This window comes from Achroia grisella, unplaced genomic scaffold (genome assembly GCF_030625045.1).
Source record: "Achroia grisella isolate CSIRO2021 unplaced genomic scaffold, CSIRO_AGI_Agris_v1 utg780, whole genome shotgun sequence".
Classification (NCBI taxonomy): Eukaryota; Metazoa; Arthropoda; class Insecta; order Lepidoptera; family Pyralidae; genus Achroia; species Achroia grisella.
In genome coordinates, this window is record NW_026713020.1 from 5,770,252 (window position 1) to 5,794,502 (window position 24,251).

Genomic DNA, 24,251 nt, shown 5'->3' on the forward strand with positions numbered 1-24,251 from the left:
TTAAAGGTTAAAACCTTAAACGACAAGTCACAGTTAATTTAACAGTTATGTAAAGAAACAGAAGCGTGTTTTATTAATTATTTTTTATAAGGATTGCTGGATTTAAATGATGTTTTTCACGATTTTGGCTGCTTTTTAGAGATAAAACACATACTTTTTAGAGATATAACATTCATCCTCCTAATACAATCTATCTTCTTGCCAAATTTCATTATGATCTGTTTAACAGTTTAGTTGTGAAGAGATAAGAAATTAGACTGAAAGACACTTTCAAATTTATTAATATATATTTATTTATATTCTAAATATGGTAAGTCTCATGATATAGCAGTACTCCAGTAATAAAGTAATTAACTTATAAACGCGTTTGTCAGTATGGATGGATGTTTGTTACTCTTATACACAACGACTGCTGAATGGATTTTGATAAAAGTTTACAGTAATATAGTTTACACATCAGAATAACACAGGCTATTAATAAGGGCGAAACCGCGGACGCAGCTAGTAATGGAATATGTGGAATAAATTAATAAATACATAATTATAGCAAAATATAGTAAAGTACCTGCATAATTATTAAAACCACATATCACAATCCACGTATTGATATAAAAATATGTATATGTGTCTATATACATATTTTTATATCAATATCAAGATTCTAGATATTATAACCACAGAGAAAAAACTGAATAAAAACAACTGCCTTACATTACAATTAGCGGTAATCATTGTACTGAAACATTCCAATCTGCGTGTGCGCATACTCTAATTGCCACATACTCACGTGCGACTTTCGCAGCGCCACTTGAATCGTTTCAGCCTTTTTACGTTTACTGCATTCGAAACAGCGGATTATACAAAACTAGATAACCGGCCCGGCTTTGCACGGGTATACATGTGTTATACATATAAAACATACTCTTGAATCACTTTGTCTATTGATAAAAACTGCATTAAATTTAAAATAAAATGCGCAGTTTAAACTATCGAAGCGAACAGACTTCAACTATCTACGCGGAAGTGACTTCATTTTATACTATGTAGGTACTATGATTCGTAACGATAATAATAATAATAAGACTTCGCATAATAATAATAAGACTTGAAATAGTAATAATAAGACGTCTTACGAACATGACACAAGAAATTATAATAATTACTTTATCGGTGTGACCTTAGGGAATTCCAAATTTTAAATACCCAATTATTACAAGGAAGTATAAAGAAAAAATATAATACTGAACAACACATAGCGCTATCGAATCCTATCCTAAGTAGGGCTTATATTATGGGTACTATACAACTGATACAAATACATTTTTTTTGTCAATACATACATTCAGCAAGTCCTTCACAAACTATCATTCACATAATTCGTCAATAGTTAATAAATAAAGTTGTCGTTAAAACTTGTCAACTGCAATCTCATATGCGGCAGTCAGTGAACTTAACACTTGGTATATTAAGATCCAAAGCGGCGAACGACTAGCCTTAAGCTTTGGAATCTGTCGGATTAATCTTGGTATGTTATCAATGTTTCGACCACCATAAAATCAGCCGGAAATATAAAATGGCACCAAAAGTTAGGTGTCGGCTAGTTATTAAATAATTCTTATCATAAGTAGATATTGAAATGATACATAAATAATAATTCATAGTTAACATGAAATTCTTGTTATTTTAATTATTTCTTCATTTTACGACAATATTTCACCTAGCATCGTACATTATTTCGCAATATTAACAGTCATTGTACATTTCATATTTCACCAAAAATCAGTTCGCATTTTGTCACCAAGAACGCCATGCGTACTCATTTAACGTTAATCAGTTTTAATCAGTATCTGTTTTATTACTAGCTATAAGAATCTTTTATAGTTTCGGTATAACCCGAACAGAACAGAGGTATGAATAAAAATTAACATGTTGTAATTGTTTACTAATTATGCAACATAAAAGATATTATAATACGAGTGTGTACAAGTCTTGTGAATCGTTGAAGTTTGTGAAACGAATTCATATAATAGTTACAAACGCAATTCAATTTACGCAACATATCCAACACATCTACAATTCAACGAAATTTTGCTACATGTGATGTTAAACTTCGTATGAAATCCTTGATTGAGATAAACAAGTATTTCCCATTATTGTTGCCCTACAAAAACATTAAATTCACACATTTTTGTTGCCCTACAAACAAAAGTTCATAAACGGAATGATTGTCATCAAATCACAGAAATACCCTGATGAAATACTCTTGTGAGATTATGGTTGATAATTATGAGATTCAGATGAAGCCCTAAAAAGTGATGTATGGATTGTAAGAAGACTGAAGAAAGGGAGTAAATAACGAGATGACGGCGAAAAGGGGTCAATGGAAGAGAAAAACATATTAACATTACGCGGACCACAAACAAATTGGAATATCATTTCAGTCACCATCATTGCAGTCAATTATAAATCGCAAACAATATCTAATTTTCATTACACACAAGATCCTCATAAATAACTGCAAAAAATTGTCCCTACTATCCAGACTAGTTACTTCAGTTGAAAAATGACTTTTATTTGATACCAGCGATCCTACTTAACCAAATTCATAAACTTAAGTGTACCTAAGGAATGTTAAAATATTATTTTGCATTGAATGGGGCGTAACTACCAATTTATAAACTGACAAGCAGTGATTGATGCCTCTAAACGTATTTTTAATATACGTTATACGTAATGAAATTACTAAAAAGTGAAATTTCCTTATCGCATCAAAATAAATTGGCTCAATATAAACAGGTGAGAGATTACAATTTTACAAATCCAATTTACCATGTCAAATTCACAGTCCCGTATATTGTAAATATCATTACTGATCAATACTTTAATAAAAATAAAATTATTCTAAACGTTTTATATTTTCTAACCTAATCAAAATTTTTATTGATTTAAAGAACTTTATAGCGTTATATTAAAAAAAAATATTAGCATTCTGCATACTATAAATTATAAATATAATTTAATTGAACTGAATTATGTGTGCGAAATTACATACTCCTTCATCCGAGCAATTTTTATAAAAAATGTGTACAGTTTTCCTTCACATATAATAATTTAATATTGATAATTTGGATTTGCAGTTGTTCTTTTCTATGTCCTATTCTCTCTAGTTCTCTCTTTCCAACTGCCCACTCTATAAGGTCTATTACAGCGGTTTTTGAACTACTCGCCTTACAAGTCGGCCATTGCCTTATCAATAGGCTGTCCGTGATAGCGATTACAACTTTCCCTGATAGCCGAGCACCTGCCACCCGCTGGGAATGTTCGCTTTCCATGTTTACAATAGTTATCATACTAGTTACATGATAATCATTTGTAAAGAGATATTACAGAAAGCAATTTTGTACCAGCTATACAAACAAACTAGATATTAATTTAATTGTATTTTAATCGTGTCTATTTATTTCACATGCGATCAACTCTTATTATGCTTTGGTTAATATTTTTCTTAAATACATCTCTCGCTATATATCGCTTCGGTGAAAATTGCATCATGTATAATATAGGCGAATAGCATTTACCATTAGGTGGGCCGTCAGCTAGTTTGACATTCCAATTATATAAAAAAATTCAAATTTCCCTGATATTTATGATTTTCCCAAATTAGGCTTATTGATCTAACTACTTCATCCAATAGTGTATCATTAATTACGACGATATATATGATTTAAGTAGACAATTAATAATATAAATCATTCTGAATATACAATTTAATGTAAATAAATAGAATTTAATGATGTAACATATTTATTTTTGATAATATTTACATAAATCATTCTGAATGTATAATTTAATGATAAATAAATACAATTTAATGATGTAACATATTTATTTGATAATTCAAAATGCCATTCACTATCTGTAACGAATTTTCAATCACGCCTACGCCTCTACTCGTACATCGCACAGATTACTTCTGTTAATGTCAAAATGACAGTCATTTGTTTTGGCTTGTTGAACGCACCTCGGAGGCTGAGAGCCATTAGAACTGAGATAAAGACAGATAGAGTAACATTACGACAAAAGCCCGTAGGACATAGTACGAAAGTCATATAACCGTATATGTGGTTAAGGAACAGTGCTATAAATATAATATCTTAAGATATTTCACACAGCGCCATCATTTAGCTAAGCACAAGCACAGCTTGTCTTTTGGGTACTAGACAACTATTAGTAAACACCTACCGGTACAAACAATCGTACTCATGTGAGAAGAATTTGAGAGGAATCGAATCCGCGACCATAGTAAAGCAGTGTGCTAAACCGCTAGACCACCGAGACCATCGTAGAGCAATGAATAGAAACTACAATTATAAAGAGACAAAACTAGTTTTTTTTTGTATGAATAAAGTTTATTTAATACCTATAAAATCTTTATTATCAACGAGAAAGATGAACTATTTTTTTGCCATGTAATAAAATCATCCTTACGAAATCGGGGGCGGGTCGCTGGTTGGTAATAATTAAAAAATATTACCAATAGCATGTGCCAATTGGTAATAACAATTAGAGAAGCCCTCGAAGGCCTATAGCCATTAGAGATAAGATTAAAATAGACAGTAATATATATTACAACAAAAGCCTGTAAGACAGACCCATAAAATGACATAACAGTACTAATGGTTAAGGAGGATAGTGATTCAGACATGAATTTCAAATAAAACATGACTGCCGACGGTGGGTTTATGGGCGTAGGTGTAGTGTAACTTCAGGTTGTTACAACATGAAATTTTAGTTTTATATATTACATGGTGCCATATAGTCTCATACTTATAAGCATAGCAAGTTACAACAAATAGATTTATTTAATTTGGTTATTTTTGTACATAAACGGGTTATATAAATATTTGATAATACATTATTATAAAGTTAAAATTGATAGTTTTATAACATTTATATACCTCTTTAAATATACAGACAATAGTTTCTAAATTTAACTAACTATGTTTGTAATGAACACCTTAATTAAATGTATGATAATTCAATGTATATCTGACGAAGGTATTATTACTATACCTGTTAGGTTATCATAACACTGTATTATTGTAATCATATCGTTTTTAGAATAAAATAAACATTTTTTTCATTTCCATTTTATTTTCCAATACCTAAATATTAATTAGTACTTGCTTAAAAATAGTAACATACAAACTAATTGGACTAGCAATTAAAATAGTCTGGATTATTTACCTCAATGATATAAATATAACCAATAAATTGCTGTTTAATACTAACGTTTGCTTATTTGTACAGTAAGTCATATAATTTAGTAGATCATCGCCTTTTTAGAACAGAAGTCGAAGGTGAAGGTTACCTCAATTATATAAATATCATTACATAGTATAAAATAAAGTCGCTGTTGCTGTCTGTCCATCCCTAGGTATGCTTAAATCTTTAAAAATACGCAACGGATATTGAAGCGGTTTTTTTAATAGATAGAGTTATTCTATATGAATGTTTATATATGTAATAGGGTGTATATGTATTACATATATAAACATTCCTCTAACGGACGAAGCCGGGGCGAGTAGCTAGTAACCAGTAAGTCAATTAATTTAGTAGATCATTTTGTTTTTAGAACAGAAGCCAAAGATGATTGCATAGTTTGGTAATCAGAACAATAGCTTAGGGTGCAGCATCCGGCCGGATGCATACACGCATCATGCGGATGACACAATGGTATTTAATAGGACAGATGTACTACTTGCATTGTACATACATATAAATATGGATATATTTTAGTCATGTTCTGTCATTGCATTGATTATCAAGTAATAGTAATAATAATAATCAGGACAATTCACACAGCGCCATCTAGTCCCAAGTTAAGATAGCTAAAGCTTGTGTTATGGGTACTAGACAACTGATACAAATACAATATATTTTTCGTATTATATCATACATTATTATAATTACACATAGAAAACACCCAGACCGATAAAAACAATCATACTCATGAATACAAATGTTTGTACCGTACGAGGAATCGAACCCGCGACCATCGGAAGTAAAGTGGTGTGCTAAACCGCTATACCACCGAGGCCGTCGCAATTTATATTTAATTGTTATAATTGAAAGTAATAATCAAGTCAATAAATACACAACTCATCTGCAAAAAAGAGAACAACCGTTTAGCTAGCTTAACTTGGGTCTAGGGGGCGCTGTGTGAACTGACTTAAGATTATTATTATTAAAGGTCATTGATGAATCGGCAGCCCTATAACTTTTATCAAATCAAATATACGGTATTTGATTTGATAAAAGTGATAGGGCTGCCGCGTTCAATTCAAATATACTCAGGGAAACATATATATCTACTGCAATTCACCATAAAGTGAATAACCCCACCCCGGATGATAGTCGTGCCCATACGTTTATGTTATGTTGTAAAACATTTAAATACCTACCTAATAATTCGCTTTAACAATCGATTTGCAAGCACGCATGAAGGAGTTATGAAACTCGATGCACGAACAAAACGCAACTTTTTGTAGAATAAGCGGTTTTACTTGTCCCTTGTTATACCTATTTTGTGAGGTAACTAAACGCGAGTATAGTAATATTTGTGAGACATTAGATAATAGTACTAGGCAAGTGTACTTCGTCCAGTGTATTTTTTATTATCCAAATATTTGACGGCCTCGGTCGGTGGTCCAGCGGTATAGCATACAGCTTTACTTTCTTATGGTCGCGGGTTCGATTTTCGTACGGTACAAACACTTTTTTTTTAAATAAATACATATTAAAAATAGAAAATACCCAGACCGATATAAACAATCATACTCATGATAAAATAACTATCTATGTTTTATATCAGTCATCTAGTACTCATATCTATACATGTATATAGTCACAACTCAAAGGTGACTGACATAGTGATCTATCAACGCACAGCCCAAACCACTGGTCGGATCGAGCTGAAATTTGGCATGCAGGTAGATGTTATGACGAAGGCATCTGCTAAGAAAGGATTTTGATTAATTCTACCCCCAAGGGGATAAATAAGGGGATGAAGTTTGTATGAAACTTTGTCAATTTTAAACCGATCGGGCTGAGACTTTGCATGCATAAATCTACTATGACGTAAGCATCCCCTAAGAAAGGATTTTGATAAATTCCACCCCTAAAGGGATAAATTAACGCGAGCGAAGCCGCGGGCAAAAGCTAGTAATATATAAACGATGATTACCTGTTGGTAACCGTTACCATATATCCCATTTGGGTTACATAAAAAAAAACTAAAAGCCTATTTACGTTCACGTAAGATCGGTCTTTTGCATATTTTACCATAAACTATAATGGATATTTATTTACCTTAGAGTACCATAAAGTATGGAGCCATTAAAACTCATAAGAAAACCACGAAAGTTCATAACATAATAGGTACTAATTATGAAACGTCATTTACAAAATTAGACCATTTGTATTGTCCTAAATCCCAACAGGCAGCCAGTTACGTGGAATACAGAGTAATACAGACACACCCACGGTTACTGAGCTGGTGTTTCGTAAAAACTAGGTAGAGTACCAGTGGGCGTATTGGATATGTCTACTTTCGACTTGGTGTGTGTGGTTTATACATAAAAACTGTTTTAACAAACTTGTAAACTCGTGTAGCGAGCTAGTTACAAAGTAAGACCCATAAAATATAATTAACTTTGAATGTCTTTTCATTTCATTTGTTTACGTTCATTCTACGTATAGATACTAATTATAAGAGACATTAAAGATAGCCAATTTTCACTATGAAATATTTTTCGCATAAGTTTTGTCCTTAGTGTAGCACATCTGTTAAAAAAAAAAGTCGGGAATTTCTACTCGAATGACATTTGTTTTGCGTAAATATTATTTTATGTAAAACTTAAAGCTACTTAAAAATTATACAAAAAATATATTATCACCGGTTTTTTCTAATTCTACAGTAATAGCAACTATTCAGTTTACCAAAAGGTCAGTGTAACAATATCAATGTTTTGGAATAACTTACCAGTTGTTTTTTTTTTATTTGTACATTAATAGTAGGTATACAGCTCATAACTTACCTGAAACAAAATTAAACAGTTTTTATTAATCTATATGAATAGTAAAAATTACATAGACAAAAATACAAACATCAAAAATACATTATAAACCTTATCAATTAAATCCGAATAACCGTGATAGCATGATGACAGTTATACCTAAATAGACTCGAGAGCATAAACCTAACAATGCGTCGGTTGCGATTTTCCCATCATCAAGAAACCGGTAACTAAAACAATGTTACTTAAAAAAAACTCGATGCTTGATTGTTCTCATTGCTCTATTTACCCAGAGAATAGTGTACCGTTATAATTATAATGGGTTTTAAGTTAAATGAGGATAAGTCGTTACGTAGTATTTGAAAATGGAAGGTCTTTCTCAAATACTTTAATCTTTTACACACCGTGTGATTAAACGTTGAGACTGAGTGGTTAACTGTAAGTTGTGTTTCGGATGACATATGGTGGTTTACTGCACGAGTCGTAAGATATTTTTGTTGAGATCTGCCGTGAAATACACTACACATCACATCACTATACCATCCATACACTATAGTGTATGGATGCATAACAAGTTACATGTTTTAGAAAACAAACAAACGCATTGAATGATTTTATTATATACTGGAACCTAAGTTTCGGTAACTGGCTACCATACTTATTTGCCACCCTCATATTATAAAAAAAACATAGATACAAGGAACGAAAGAAGGTGGATTTGTTTGTTTGCAACGCCATAAACATTAATTATAAAAAATGCAAAATACTTTGCAAGGTGCAATTTGGTATGGATAATTTTTGGAGAAACACGCTTATTTATTGCTCATTCTTCTAATAATGAGACTGCGTTTCGAATGAGTGGCAAAACCAATAAAATTTCGCTTCTTTCTTTCAGATTATTCATTATACAATTACCATAACTTCGAACGAAGCGCTCATACAATAAAGATCGAATTTCACTTGGAAGTTCTTTTGATTACATATATAATAGAACTATTCAAAGTTGCTTGCAAATAAACATTAAGTTTATTTGAATAAAGATTTTTCTATTTCTGTTATCTTGCTCCGTCATGGCTACGGAAGACCAAGTCCTTTACAGTAACTAGTATTAAAATAAAATACATAAAACAACATCAGTTTATCAATATTTAGTTTAATTACGAGTTACCTAATCCAGTCGTTATATTATTTAACAACGTTTATCATTAGATCTGTGCAAATGGATTAGACACGTGTTATTAAGCAATAAGTACTTTCTATAGAATCCAGCGGAACTAAAGGCAGAGATTCCTTGGGCACCAAATGTGAAGTACAAGGCAGGGTTATCATAAACTTAAAACTTGCCTCGTACATATAAAACATTACAACATATTCGCCAAATTTGGCTCTCTAACGTCGTATTTTGTTACATTATAGTATTTTGATCGATTTTCGGAAGTCATCGTCTCGTACAAACTTGAACGAGATCGAAAATGTCCTCGTACCGAAATAAAAAAATCTCGTACATGTAGGTTGGTATGTAACGGAACGACTGTATTAACTGAATTATGTATGCATGAAATGAAACATGTTTAATGAGAGTATAGATATAAGAGTAAAGTAAGAAATGAATTATTTAAACTCTACGAACGATTACGACACGAACAGTTTCCTAAGTGATCTGTAAATTTTAATATTTAAAGAAATTAAATTCGTAACGTGAAGAAAAAATATTATTTCAACCATCCGGACCTATATATACCTGTACTAGAGTTCTCGTATGGTTGACATCCCTATGACTAAAGGTAATGCGTGGTTCCGTTATAAGACGCGTGCTTATGTCGCACAAGGTGGCACGAAGTTACAATATTCTGAAAGTAACAATTGTTTCCTCAAACTATTCTTTGTAAGGGTTTATAGACCAGCACTAATTTACACATAACTAGGGATGTGCTTAAATAATAAACACTTACAATAAATTCCTGATGTGATAAAAACAAAAATCAGTATAAAATCTATTTGTTAGCAAGTTAAAACAAATAAAGCATGCTACTAAATCGATGAATATTTGCAATATACTAATGAATAATACTATCATTAGCATCTTCAAGTACATATATAACGTTCCACTCTCTTCCACGTTGCTATACCGAACAAGGTGCATTTGTGTATTAACTATATCGTAAGTATGCAATAGAACATAAATAAATAAATAAAATAACCAATTATATATTTTAAATTTTATAAACCTTCCTTTATACACTAAACTAATTTTAAGCTTAAAACAAATTATCATCCAGTTACTTGATCCAATTAACTTTAAAGAATATACAGAGAAGTAGTAAGGTAGAAGAGTTTGTCTTATCCTGTAAGCAATCTCTTCCAGACAACCAAGAGAGAAGACAGAAAGTGGTAGATGGCGCAAAAATGAACTAGGGAAATAAAAAAAGCATAGCAATACTAAGTGTGTTGTTTAAACTGTCTACGTTCAACCAACCACTTTCAAAATATCTAGTAGAACCTATCATAACGTTAAATATTAATGAAAGTATTATTTAACAATATTTAATGACTTAAAGAATCTATGCCAAATGTAATTTATTGTCATATTGTGTAAATAAATCTACAGTTTATATAATATTATATAGAGTAGTAGTAGAGACTTAATTTTATTCGTGAAAAAAGAAAGTCGTTGCCTATACTATAACCATAACATTTTCCACCATCGAATATAATTTCTTACAACATAATATAATTTATGAATACAGATTCATGCTTGACGGCTGTAATATAGATGGATAAGAATTTTTATTTGTATCTTAGTACACGCATATGGGCTTAATTACAAATAGTATACAATACAGATTATTTAAACCGATGTAATACAACATGGGTAAACCTTCATGTGTGTGCTACAGCGATACAAAATGGTACATATATAAGAGAAGAGACAGAAGTACCCACGCAGAAAACTTTGTAAAAAATGTATCTCTAGGAATAAAAAAAATGTTTTTTTGTTATAAAAAACATTTTTTTTCAACAGAAAAAGAAAAATATAGGTAAATATGTATACTATATTGTAGTAATTTTTGTGTCCTAATATATCTACCTGTCTAATAGATGAGTAAGCTTGCTCTAAACTAGAACCATTGGATGCTGTGACCGGTTCTTTGTTGTTACATTCTATTTTGCATAATTTATTAACAGTGGCCATTTTTGTTTGAGATTGAGGTCATTGGTTTATTGATTATCGATTAATCCTGATCAAAATATTTATTTTGAATATGGAATGTTATGATATTAATATCATTTCTATTAATTATTTTCTTTACCTATTTGAGACTTTAAAATTATGGTAATAGGTTTCATATTAGACATTTATATATATAATATAAAATATAAAACCTATAACCATATTTCAGAAATTTCAAATATATACCTACGTATATTCAAAATATAACTGATTATTGTTTGTACATGAAACATATATGAAAAACTATATTTGAGAGACTTTATCCAAGTAAGAGAACTATAACCAATGAATGCTTCTCGGAATTTTCTCAGTTAACTATTTGTCTGTATTGTTTGTGCTCGTTGATCTCAGAAACAGGTAACTTAAATTTTGCGTTTTATTTTTATCGGTTTACAAACTAAAGAGTTATACAAATACAAAGTAGAGACGAACTAACCAATTCTAAGCCCACTTTTTTAAACTACTTAGCAAACAAGTATACTGCCGATCTAATGGTAAACAGTTACCATAGCCCATGGACGCCTCAAACACCAAGGGTCACAGTCAATTTATAAATAAATAATTCATCAAACTATCAAAGTATATTCCATCAGTTATTCTGTGTTATTAACACTGAACCAGACTAAACTAACTATAAAAGAAGGCAAATTATTCTTAAATAACCATTCAATTTAAACAGAAATCTCAATCGAATGACATAAAACAGTCGTAAAACTAGAAACGAATAATTATATGATTTGAATCTACTTAATAAAAAAATATCACCGACAAGATTATTAAGTGAGGTAGTTATTAGATCAAGATATGAATATAGTGTCTATAAATAAATATGGAATTACTAATTAGACATACAGTTTATATCTACTCTGGAAAGGTAATTAAAACTTTATAGACTGTACACGATAATGTATACAAGTACAACATAAAAAAGTATATACCTCATAACTTTTTTTTCTATAATCTCAAGTCTCAGTCAATTGTAAGCTTTCGATAATATAGCGAATGCAAAACCTAATTAAGAATATTTGAATCCAACACGACAGCTGTATACTAAGTAAAAGGACCACAAGACTCATCATCTATTTATTAAAAAAAAACTGAACTGTCTTTAATTAAGCGGGGATCTAGACTATAGACTACAGAGGGAAAAGGCCCATTGCGTAATGCATTTAATAAAAAAAACAGAATAATAACAAATTAAATTTATTAAACATTGCTAGTATTCGTGTTTCGAAATTCGAAATTATTTTTTAAAATAGTATTTTTACAAAGACATTAATTAAAACCAAGAAATATTTAAGTACTTCGACTAAACTGGTACTATATCTAACTAAATATTCACTAATATGTTTTTAATAGACTATTGTTAGTGTAAACTTTCTACGACAACATGTAAAACTAAGCCTAATCTCTGTTCAACGAACACGACCAAAAACAATGTAGAGTAAATAAATATACCTTAACGACTGTTGTCCCATTTGGGACAGACAGAGGTAACTGTTAAAGTAAATTGTGGTGTCTACATTTCGGGTAGTATGTATATAGGAATTTAACAAGACTATCATCTCTCAGATAAAGGTTGTCGATCAATCGATATCGATGTTTCCATCACCAGATAGTCAGTAAGTCATATAATTTATTATGTATGAATTTTTTACTGTTGGCTAGATTTGATCTCACGGCCTCCCGGTGAAATCGACGTAGTAAACAGCTGCACCACTGAGCTCTTTCTAAATAGGATAAATAAATACAAATGATAACAACTAGCGGAGCCCTCAGAATAAAGTCTTATCCGTCAGACAGGAGTTGGCCTTCAGCCGTTCCATAAGTCCTTCCGGGGTTTGGAGTGCCATCTGTATTAGTCCCTTATCGTCCCGTGAAGCTGTAAAGGCCAGCAGCAGCCAACAGCATTAGAATAGTCCAAAAACTTTTCTAAATGCATACATAATATGCATAGAAAACCGATACAAACAATCATACTCATGAATACAAATGTTTGCAATGTACGACGAATCGTACCCGCGACCATTGGAAGTAAAGCGGTGTGCTAAACCGCTAGACCACCGAGACCGTCTACTAATAACATATAGATAAAAAAGAGAATATCTTTGGAAAAAACATTTCTGTATATTCTTTAAAGGCAGGCTAGCGGGGTACTAGAGTTGATAATATGATGTAAATGCCAGGTGCGGCTAACAGCATTAGAGTAATCCGAAAAACAATGTGCTAGTTTACAACTCATGAAACCTACAAACTAATTCACTACATAAAGTTACAATTTCAAAAGGTTCTCTCACCTACACTTATACTTTCTCTTCGGACAGACGGTCAATTTGTATGTCGATAGCCAGTCACGACATAAAGCTATAATATCGGAACAAACTCGGACATTTGAAATGGATACTCTGTTCCGGTCGTAACACTCCCATCATTAACTGACACCTACAGTAATATAATCTAATTATATATGTTTTTGTTATGTATAACAATAAATAGTAGTGGTCGCCCAGTCGAAATTCGATCATAATTATTTTACAGTAGAAGTTACCATAATTATTTTACAGAATTCTACTATAATTAATTTTTAAATTTCAATAAGTATGCTTCATATATAAATATATGTTATTACAACAATAAATAGTATTGTTTTGTTTGTTAATATTAATTTATTATGTCTCTTCCTATATAAAATATAATGATCGAAATTTTTTTTTTCGATCATAATTATTTTACAGTATAAGTATGAATGTTATTACAACAATAAATAGTAGTGGTCTCCCAATGATCGAAATTCGACCATAATTATTTTACAGTATAAGTATGAATGTTATTACAACAATAAATAGTAGTGGTCTCCCAATGATCGAAATTCGATTATAATTATTTTACATTAGAAGTTATAGATTTTGTCTCCTTCATTACTTTTAAATTTTATTATTGTATAGGCAGCAATTGTATTAGTTTTTGTTTGAGACTAATAAAGATGATTATTGCGAGTATTATTATTATCATAAGTATGAACGTTACAATAACAATAAATACTAGTGGTCGCCCAGTGGTAGCCCAATTTGGAATTCTACTGTAATTAATTTTTAAATTTCAACATTATTAGGTTCTATTGTCAAAGAGCAGAACAAATCAATTCATATATAAATATATAGATTAGGTCGCGCAGTTTGTTTTGATAACAACAATGAAACAAACCGTTAGATTTTGTTCGAATCGCTTTTAACACAAATAATGTGATTTGAGATATATTTTTGATAGCAGACTCAACTTAATTGTAAAGTATTGTTTTGTTTGTTAATATTAATTTATCATTAATTAAATTTAATATATTTATAATGCCTTATTTAAAAAAATATATATAATCTGCACTCCTTCTCTATATAAAATATAAGTGTGCGAAATTTCATACATAAGTATAATAGATTTTTTTTTATTGAAAACTAATCCATGTTTCATTTTAAAGGATTTTATAGTAGTGTTCTTAGGCACTAAAACGATCATTCCTTAACTTATATTGTAATATTTATATATTTATACATATAACACTGACATTTTATTTTATATTCAGGATAAAAGAAACTAAACAATATTTTTTTCAATTAATCTTTTAAAAAATCTGAGTTCATTATATATATATGTATAGTGTTTAATAATTTCAGATGATAACTTGGTTAATCTAACATAGTATTTTTTCATTATTATATTTAATAGTAAAGTAAGTTAATAGTAAGAGAAAAAACTATGAACATCTACAAAGATAGTATGAAAACATATTATATAAGTAGATATAAGTATTACATAATAAATACAATATCTGCATAATTTGAAGAGTATTGTATTTATTATTTATCAAATGTCGGACAGATATATGAACAATCATCAGTATCAATGTTTAGATAAATGAATAGTGAATAGTATGAAACCAGTTTAGATACACAACCTATGAACATCTGGGAGCAACCGGTAACTTTACGAAATCTGCGACATACGTCGACAAGTCGGGACCATTACGTGCATTGTATTCAAATTGACCCATGTAGATCGCTGCCAGGGCTGTCTACTTAACAAAATAAAAAATACTAAACTTTTGTTTGTATCTCAGGACAATTTATACAGCGTCATCCTAAGCTAAGCTACTATTACTAGACAACTGGTACAAATGCATATATAATATATATACAGATAACACCCTGACTGGTACATACAATCATACTCATGAATACAAATGTTTGTACTGTGCAAGGGATCGAACCCGCGACCATTGGCAATAAGGCAGAGTGCCTACGCCGAGATTCTATTGTACTTTGTTATGTGCATGTTATTATGTATTTTCTAGTAAACATATGTTATAGTTCTTAGCGGTATAGATAGATGAGAAAATCGTTATAATGATTTGTTGTAACACGAACAAAGAGTTTCAATCTCGGCAACATCATATAAAAGAAAAGTTATATATAACAATAATTAATTATTGATTAGCAGTAACATTTAAATGCAACTCTGATCAACTAATTTTTGTACTATAAAATGAATATTATAGAATAAAAAAAAAATTTCATTTAAAATCTTGAGTCACAGAAATTTCTAAGTGTATTCCTGCACCATCTACCACTTTCTGTCTTCTCTCCTCTACTAAAAGATTGTTTGGATGAGAGAAGAGAGAGAAGACCGTCTTTTATATCTTTTACTTCTATTTATGTTCTTTATAATTTACTTCTGGTACAATAAAGAGTAAATAAATAAATAAATGAAACAATATACATCTGACAGCCCTATCTGTACGACACTTGACTGATATTACCTCACTCCTAATATTGCAGCGCAATATTCAAGGTCCCATAGACTTATGGGAAACATCGGATCGTTCATCAGTGTTGCAATCTATTAATTCTGAATGCCGATTAATTGACGTTACGAAATTTTCAGTTACCCGCTATGAATCTTTAATAGTTGTCTAAATCGTTTGTGCGTGTTGATGTCTAGCCTCGTTCCAAATGCGGCCGCTTTGGTACCTCTAATATACCTCTTCTAACAAATTACAATTCATCATAGTCAAACAGACAAAACAATTAGAAACAATGAATAAGATCAAAAAACTACTAATGATATCATCAATTCGTTCGCTCGAATTCATATTAGGAGAGAATAGTTTTGGCTTTGATTTTTTATGACCGGCCACCTGCCTGACGTCAACCCTCATTGGGCTTCCTTTCATGATCTTCCTCGGTAGCTTCACCTTACAGTAATCTTCTTTGGAAGACTTTTTTGGTTTGAAGTCAGAGTTTTCCATCTCCTATTTGAACTACAATTGGCAACAATATTTTTTTTTATTTACCATTTTGTATAATGACAAATTTCTCTCTCTGCCGACCGCCATTGTAATGTTAACACCGTTCCAATAGTGTAATAATTAAAAATACAATTCCTTCGTTATAAAGGGCTGATTTTTCATTTTGCATCGCCTTCAATGCACCTGCCACGAAGTTACATAAAAGAACCACTGACGAGACAAACAAAATCCACAACAAAATGATAAAATAAATAACTTAGATTCTCATTATAAACTTGCTGTCTTACACTTAAATGAAAGAATATTTAAAATTGATGAAGTATTTTTTGAGTTTATCCATTATAAACAAACAGAAAAAAGAATAAGAACCGAGTTTCTTATCAGATTTGACGCATCATATGTATCTGAAATAGACCTACATGAATAAGGACTAATTTAATTGTATTTGTTTTTTTTTTGTTATATACGTAATTTCGGAATGAGTATAAGTGCTTTATCTCTAAGAGCCTACTGTGCAAAGAATACGTATATCTTTCTCTTATAAGGAGACTGAGAGACCCGTCCCTAACAGAGAGGTTAAAATATTTTTATCGAATAGATTGAAATGATGATAATGATGATAGTCATAATTTTAAGTAAACTCCATTACATAATTCTTCCTGAAACAATGGTTCAATGAGAACTTTCTAACGTCATATTCCTATATGACGGCTCATTTATTTAGAAACAAAATTATTACTCTCAATATAATTTCTTATGTCCTCTACTCTACAAAATTGGCAACCAATTTGTACATCCAATTATATATTGTTTGTGGAGAATATAATGAGAATATACTTTATCTTAGATGAGAATGTTGGTTATATACTATGATGTAAGTACACACGAAGAATAATATAAAATAATACATGAACCGTAGTTTTATTACCTCCTTTGAGAATATGTATAACTGAATAGTTTTAAGACCAATATGAGAATAAATTAAAACGTTTGGAGCAAGATGGAAATCCTTTCAGTGTTAGAGAAGCTAAGATACATAAAAAAACATCGCAACTCTACTCGTATTTTACCAATGTATATGGGATAGATATTTATGGTATAAATATTATATTTTCATCTATTTATTACAACATACTTTATAAATACTATAGATTTAGATTTTAATAAAACAGTTGTTTGTAAACTTTAGTGTTTAGTATTAATACAGTTAATCGGGTCTTAACAGTCAATAACCATAGTTAAAAAAATTGCTGACATCACGGGCATTGACATCGCTGTACTTCACTCATGACTATGGCTAGTCCAACCTAGTCGAAACATCAAGACAGATAGATAGATATCATTATTTATTACATATAATAAAATTATTCGTGATCCGACTAATAATGATTTGTTAGAAAGATAGCAACTACTTTAAAAAAATTCACTCCAAAAATGTAACCAAACAAAAAAGCAAGCAAAAATGCAAAGAAAAATAAAGTTCTTCGAAAGAACGTCAATGTCTACTGTATTGAACAAGTTCATTGAACTACCACTACGAAGAGGCGGCTAGATTTTGATTAAAATCACTACTAAACCAAGTGCAATACAATCGTTTCATAATATAATACAAACTATCTAACCAACTATATCAGTGTATAGCACGTACTACCTTCATAAATATAGCTGCTACAATCCGTTACAACTGATAAGCGTCGTATGAATTATGCTTTTAATAATCAGATTTAATTACAATTTACAATGTTGGTACAAACATAGTATACGGATATAAATAAGGTTAAAGTTTGTCTGATGATAAGCCTAGAGGCTTACCACCCAATATGTTTAATTAATCATTTATTAAAACACAAATTTATTAAAATATACTGCCTGCAAAAGTTATCGCCTTATCTTTAGGTATACTGGGACATAATTTTTTTTTTAATTATAGAAAAGTATAATTTGTTTTTGGAATTTAAATAGAAAACATGCATACGGCTCGCCTGATGCTAAGGGGTAAGTGTCGTCTATATAAATAAACAATTCTTGTCTTACTATTAGGACTGCTGCTACAATTTACTGATAATAAGATTGATGCTGAGATTCGTTGCTAAAATAGTATTCAATGAGATGTTTTTATAAACTTGATAAATTAACGGTTAACGTCTCCTATAGAATTTTTTGTATAGCTTACTTATATTCAACTAGAGAGACTGTAGAACATCGACGCAATGTGGCCAGCCTGTCAGTTTTATAGGAGACACTTTGGCGATTGCGCACAGGACCTGCATAATGTACTTGCCTTTTTTTTATCACAGAACTACACGACAAACACTAGGACTTCATCATTACGTGAAATACCACATATTCGCACTGGAACGGTTCGCGTCGTCATTATTAAAAAACAGACACACAGTCAAAGAGTGGGACATACTTCCAGTTTATTCCCGGAGAAATACAACCCCTTATTCTTCAAAGTCTATGGTGAATAGATTTCTTCCGGGTAAAGGCGCTACGTACTAGGTCTGACCAACATTTTCCATCAGGTGAGATAATACCAAGTGCAATTTATATCAATAAAAGCCATCCAAGTCCAAATCCATTTATAATAATAAAAAACTATATATTTTTGCAAGACAGTCGAATTTTTATGTTTTGATCTCAAAAGATACGATGATCACTGCAATCTTTGACATAAAATGTATTTACATTGACGAAAAAATATATGCGTGTAAGGCATTCAACTCCTCTAATAGTTTTTACATAATGTATGTACAGACAGACAGAATCTATAATCTATGAATATAGCCATTAGAATAGATAGGAATATTTGACTTGCACCTCCGGCGCCAAAGAATGATTCATTAATCTGTCTCGTGTCAGAATATCACCTTGTATTTATTACAAACATATACCACGCAACGCTTGTAATTAATCTGTGTGTTTAATATTGAAATGACAGCTAACTGTCGCTACATTTACATAATGTTTCATTGTCTGATATCACTTTGTTTATGTAATACTTTGTAATGTGGAGCGCGCATGGAAGGCATCGCAAAGGTTTATTGATTGAGATAACTGTTGCATAGGTATTTAAAAGGGAATTGGACAGCCATCTAGCGTATCGGAACTTCCGATCGTCCTGTGTGAGTAGTATTGTCGCGCATGTATTCATAGTTTTGCTCTGAGTGTTGTACATATATATTAAAGTATTTCTATGTGTAATTCAGTGTGTGTGATTACACAAATTTAATTTATGGGAAAATAAAATTATTGTTTTTACTATTTTACCTGCAATTTCTTCATATTTTATCAACCTTCCAAGGACTTTCACGAATATTTCAAGACAGAGAAAAATTAGGCAAGTCGGTTCAGCCGTTCTCGAGTTTTAGCGAGACTAAAAAACAGCAATTCAATTTTATTTATATAGATAATAGGTAAAAAACCTAAATAATATATAAAGAGGTGCATCGTACACAGGTTACTTTAGTGTTATTTATATATAAACCGTATATAATAATCACAAGTACATGAGTAACCAATCGTCTGTTAATATATTAGTTACTTAGCATGTACTTATGCAAATATCGGGTTAGATCTCAATATTCAGGTTAAGTAGTCAATGATAGGCGTTAATTGTCTAGTTTTCACGTTAAGAGATCCGTTAACATAGATACTGTGTTGTTTGGACATATGGTAATAGAATGTTTGCTGTTTCAATACTGCAGAAATGCGGTAAATTCAAAGAGACTTTTGGTGTTAAATTTGTTCATACTACGTGTATGTTTAACCCATTTCTTCTAATGTATTCAGATTCAGATTCATGTTATTAATATATTTTAATTTTTTTCTGATCATCGACCAAATAATAAATTGCAGTGTTTAAAAAAATATTATGGGAGTTGATTAACAAATTTTTTAATGCATTTTAACTGAAAAAATCCTACTAAATACATTTACTATACAATAAAAAAAAACATTATATCATCTTTCTTACACACGATGAATGATATACCGCAATAATATATAGTATCCTTTTATAAAACATAATATTTATTCCGTAAATTATGCATTTATTGATATACCATTCATCACATTGTAATAAAATTGTATGAACTTAGTGCTTGTAGTAAAGTTAAGATTAAATATATCATAGTACAATCAACATACTGTAGGTGACAGGCGTGTCTTACTTGAAAATAAAAAAAAATAACCCTGGACAAATAACATAACGCCATCGAGTCTCACGGTAAGCAAACCTTATGTTATGGCTACTAGAATACTAACATAAATACTTAGATATTCTTTTTTGTTAATGCATACGTAGAAAACACCCAGACCGATACAATCATACACATGAATACAAGCGTTCGCACCATGGGAGGAATCGAACCCGCAACCATCGAAAGTAAAGCGATGTGCTAAACCGCTAGACCACCGAGGCCGTCTAATAACAAAATATAGATAAAAAAAGAAAACATCTTTGAAAAAACAGGCCTGTATTTTCTTTATTGGCGGGCTACCGTAGTTGGTAAGATGAGCATGAAGTCCGATCATTTAGATCATTGTGACGAATTCACCAGTAATTAACCACTATGATTACCAGGGCGTATCATCGGAGATCTACTTGTCATGACAGGTACATTGCCAGCAATAGGGTCATTCCCCATTACTAATAATCCACCAGCTCTTATCGCCAAGACAGGCAGATAATAGCCCAGAACAGGAAGGGGATTGTTTTCTTTTTTTGGATGATAATAGATTGGTGCACCCGCCTGCGCTAACGGTTTACGCTGACGGGGCACTAATGGAAGATGATAAGATGAGCATGAGGTCAGGTCAGTTAGCCCATCGTGACAACCAGGAATTTGTCTATCGACGACTATACGACTATCGAAAGTGAGGCGGTTTCTAAACAACTAGACCACCGAGACCGTCAATCAATATTTTCTTCGTAAATATATACATAAAAAACTCCTAAACAAATACAAACAATCCTACTCATGAATACAAATGTTTGTACGTTCGCAGAATCGAACCTACGACTATCGGAAGTAAAGCGGTGTCTAAACAACTAGACCACCGAGGCCGTCAATCAATATTTTCTTCGTAAATACATACATAAAAAACTCCTAAACAAATACAAACAATCCTATTCATGCATACAAATGTTTGTACGTTCGCAGAATCGAACCTACGACTATCGGAAGTAAGGCGGTGTCTAAACAACTAGACCACCGAGGCCGTCAACAGAAAACAAAGTGAATTCCATTCATTCCATACCGTGCTGCTTTAATTAAGTCGGCACACTAATCAGTTGTTAAGATTCAACAGGAAACCGCCTCCACTGGTGTGGTCGAACATGGTATAGCATTAACAACACAATGGATGACCAATGTAATGACGGGGAAGCCAACTTTCGTTTTAATGGTGCGTAGAGCCGAAGCCGACCCTTGTCTATGGGTTGATATTGTCTATAGCATGCTAATGACGTGATAATAATTAGAAAGTGATGTGTAGACAAGTACAGTCTCTGTAGTGATTTATGACCTGTGTGATGGGATTGTAGAACGCGATTTTAATAATTTCATTACATACTATCTAATTAAATGCAATGTAGGACTGTAGTAGTACAGGTAGAACAACTATCACTGTATTTAAAAATAAAAAGAAAGTCCCAAATTTGGGACTAGTTCCTAAGTTAGGTTAAGCTGTACATCGCGGTAGATATTGTGATCCCGCGACACCGGCAATAGACGCTTTGTCGGGATGGATGGAGTTGGAGTTTTTAGAGAGTAGGAGTTTCACAGTACCTGCTTGCATCCCCCGGGGTGGGCAAGTCTTCATGAGGGATTTTCTCCAAGTAAAAAAAAGCTGTACATATATCCTTCGCATACTAGCTCTTTTTTTATTTTGTATGTTGAATTTCCTACCCATATAGGACTATAGGGTAATACGAAGGTTATTGCCCCAGGAGTTGATTGCGGGGCAAAGGATCTCGCCCCAACTGGGTGTAGGGTAGGGGGTGCGGATGACCAGGTTCATTCACTGTCTTTCAAAATTATATATACATAAACTTTCTAATACAATTTAATGTCGCAATGAAATTATTATAAATTTATAATTATCATCATATTTATAGGAATGTTACATTACATTACATTTACATTATTATTCATAAGTGCAATAAAGTGTAAGTGGAAACAATAAATTATTTTAGTTATTTTTTATGTTAATGAAACATGAAAAGAAACCTAAAAAGTCAAATACGAGTACAAATCAAACTGAGCAGAAAAAAAGGCGTAAATAACACTGATTATTTGTATTCGGGATCTGATCCTAAATTTATTACTTTTATAAATGTTATTTTATAAGATAAAGACAATAACTTATTATATGATACCAATAAACCATTGCCTCGCAGATTTTAAAAAGAAAATATTAATATTTTATGTCATTATTTTGCTTTATTATTTTTTATATGAAATGTTGGAAAACAAGTATACGGCCCATCTGATGGTAAACGAATACCGTAGTCTATGGACGCTTGTAACGCAGGAGTTTCTCTTGCATTGCCGTCCCTTAAAATAATTCTATTCATTTATGTATTTAATTCTAGTAGCCTGAATGTAATAAATAAAAGAAAATGGTCTTATAATGAATAATTATTATAAGATATAAATAAATTTTTGAAAAACTACACTCTAAATATTATACTACTGTATTAATCGCCTTTCTGTTATTTTAACTATTATTCCACTAAAAACGAGTCTTTGAAATCGTCAACATCTAGAATCCATTTAGGCTGTATGTCAATCACACTAAGTCAGGACAAATTTCTGCATTATATTGTGTAATTTTAGATATTTGTAATAGTGGCACCTACATAACACTGTCTAATGAAACCACAGTCAAAATAGCACGTGAACGGAATAGCATTAAGACACGATTTTTGGCGCGAATTACATTATTGGTGTTAATTTATGCATACTCAATGTGACATATCAAATGTGAAATCGTTTGTAAATATGAAAGTTGCGCCTACTGTACTTAGGTATTGAAGGGTGGCTTTCTAGTCGGCCAGTTAGCCGTGACCAACTGCGGTCAACGCGTGAACTTTAATTTAAAATTGAAATTAGTATTGAGCAAGTTGTTTGACTACTGTCAACTTTACTGCAAACGGTTATACATCCGACTTTTACTTTTCAACCGACTTCAAAACACATACTTATGCATACCTTATACGAATCAGTTTTAAGGGTTGAGAATTAAGTGGTACAAATTCACCACGTGATCATAGACGCGGTACCAACCATTTTTCCTATACGAAAAATTGGTTACCCCGTCTACAGTAAAATGATAAGCTTTACGTCAGAGGAAGCTTACTTTGTGGAACAATATAATGTATAATTTAGTACCTGGGCGACCGATATTTATTAGGCATTGTTTTAATCTTTTATACACATTTTGTGTACCTAAATGTAATCTTTTATCATAGATACTTATTTAACGCTTAAAAAAAATATAAGCTATATAATATAATACATAAGCTATATGATATAACCAGTATCCGTGGATCCTTGGAGCTCTGCTAATATATGTATAAAGTTCCGCAATCTTATTTCTGGACCTAACAATAATAAATAATTGCCACCAAGTCTCG

At 31.4% G+C, this 24,251-nt stretch overlaps 1 protein-coding gene across 2 annotated transcripts in view; it reads right to left on the reverse strand.

Annotated features, from left to right (window-relative positions):
- Positions 1-24,251, reverse strand: part of LOC131850986 (axoneme-associated protein mst101(2)-like) — a 137,629-nt gene that overhangs the window by 87,742 nt on the left and 25,636 nt on the right. The window lies entirely within an intron of this gene.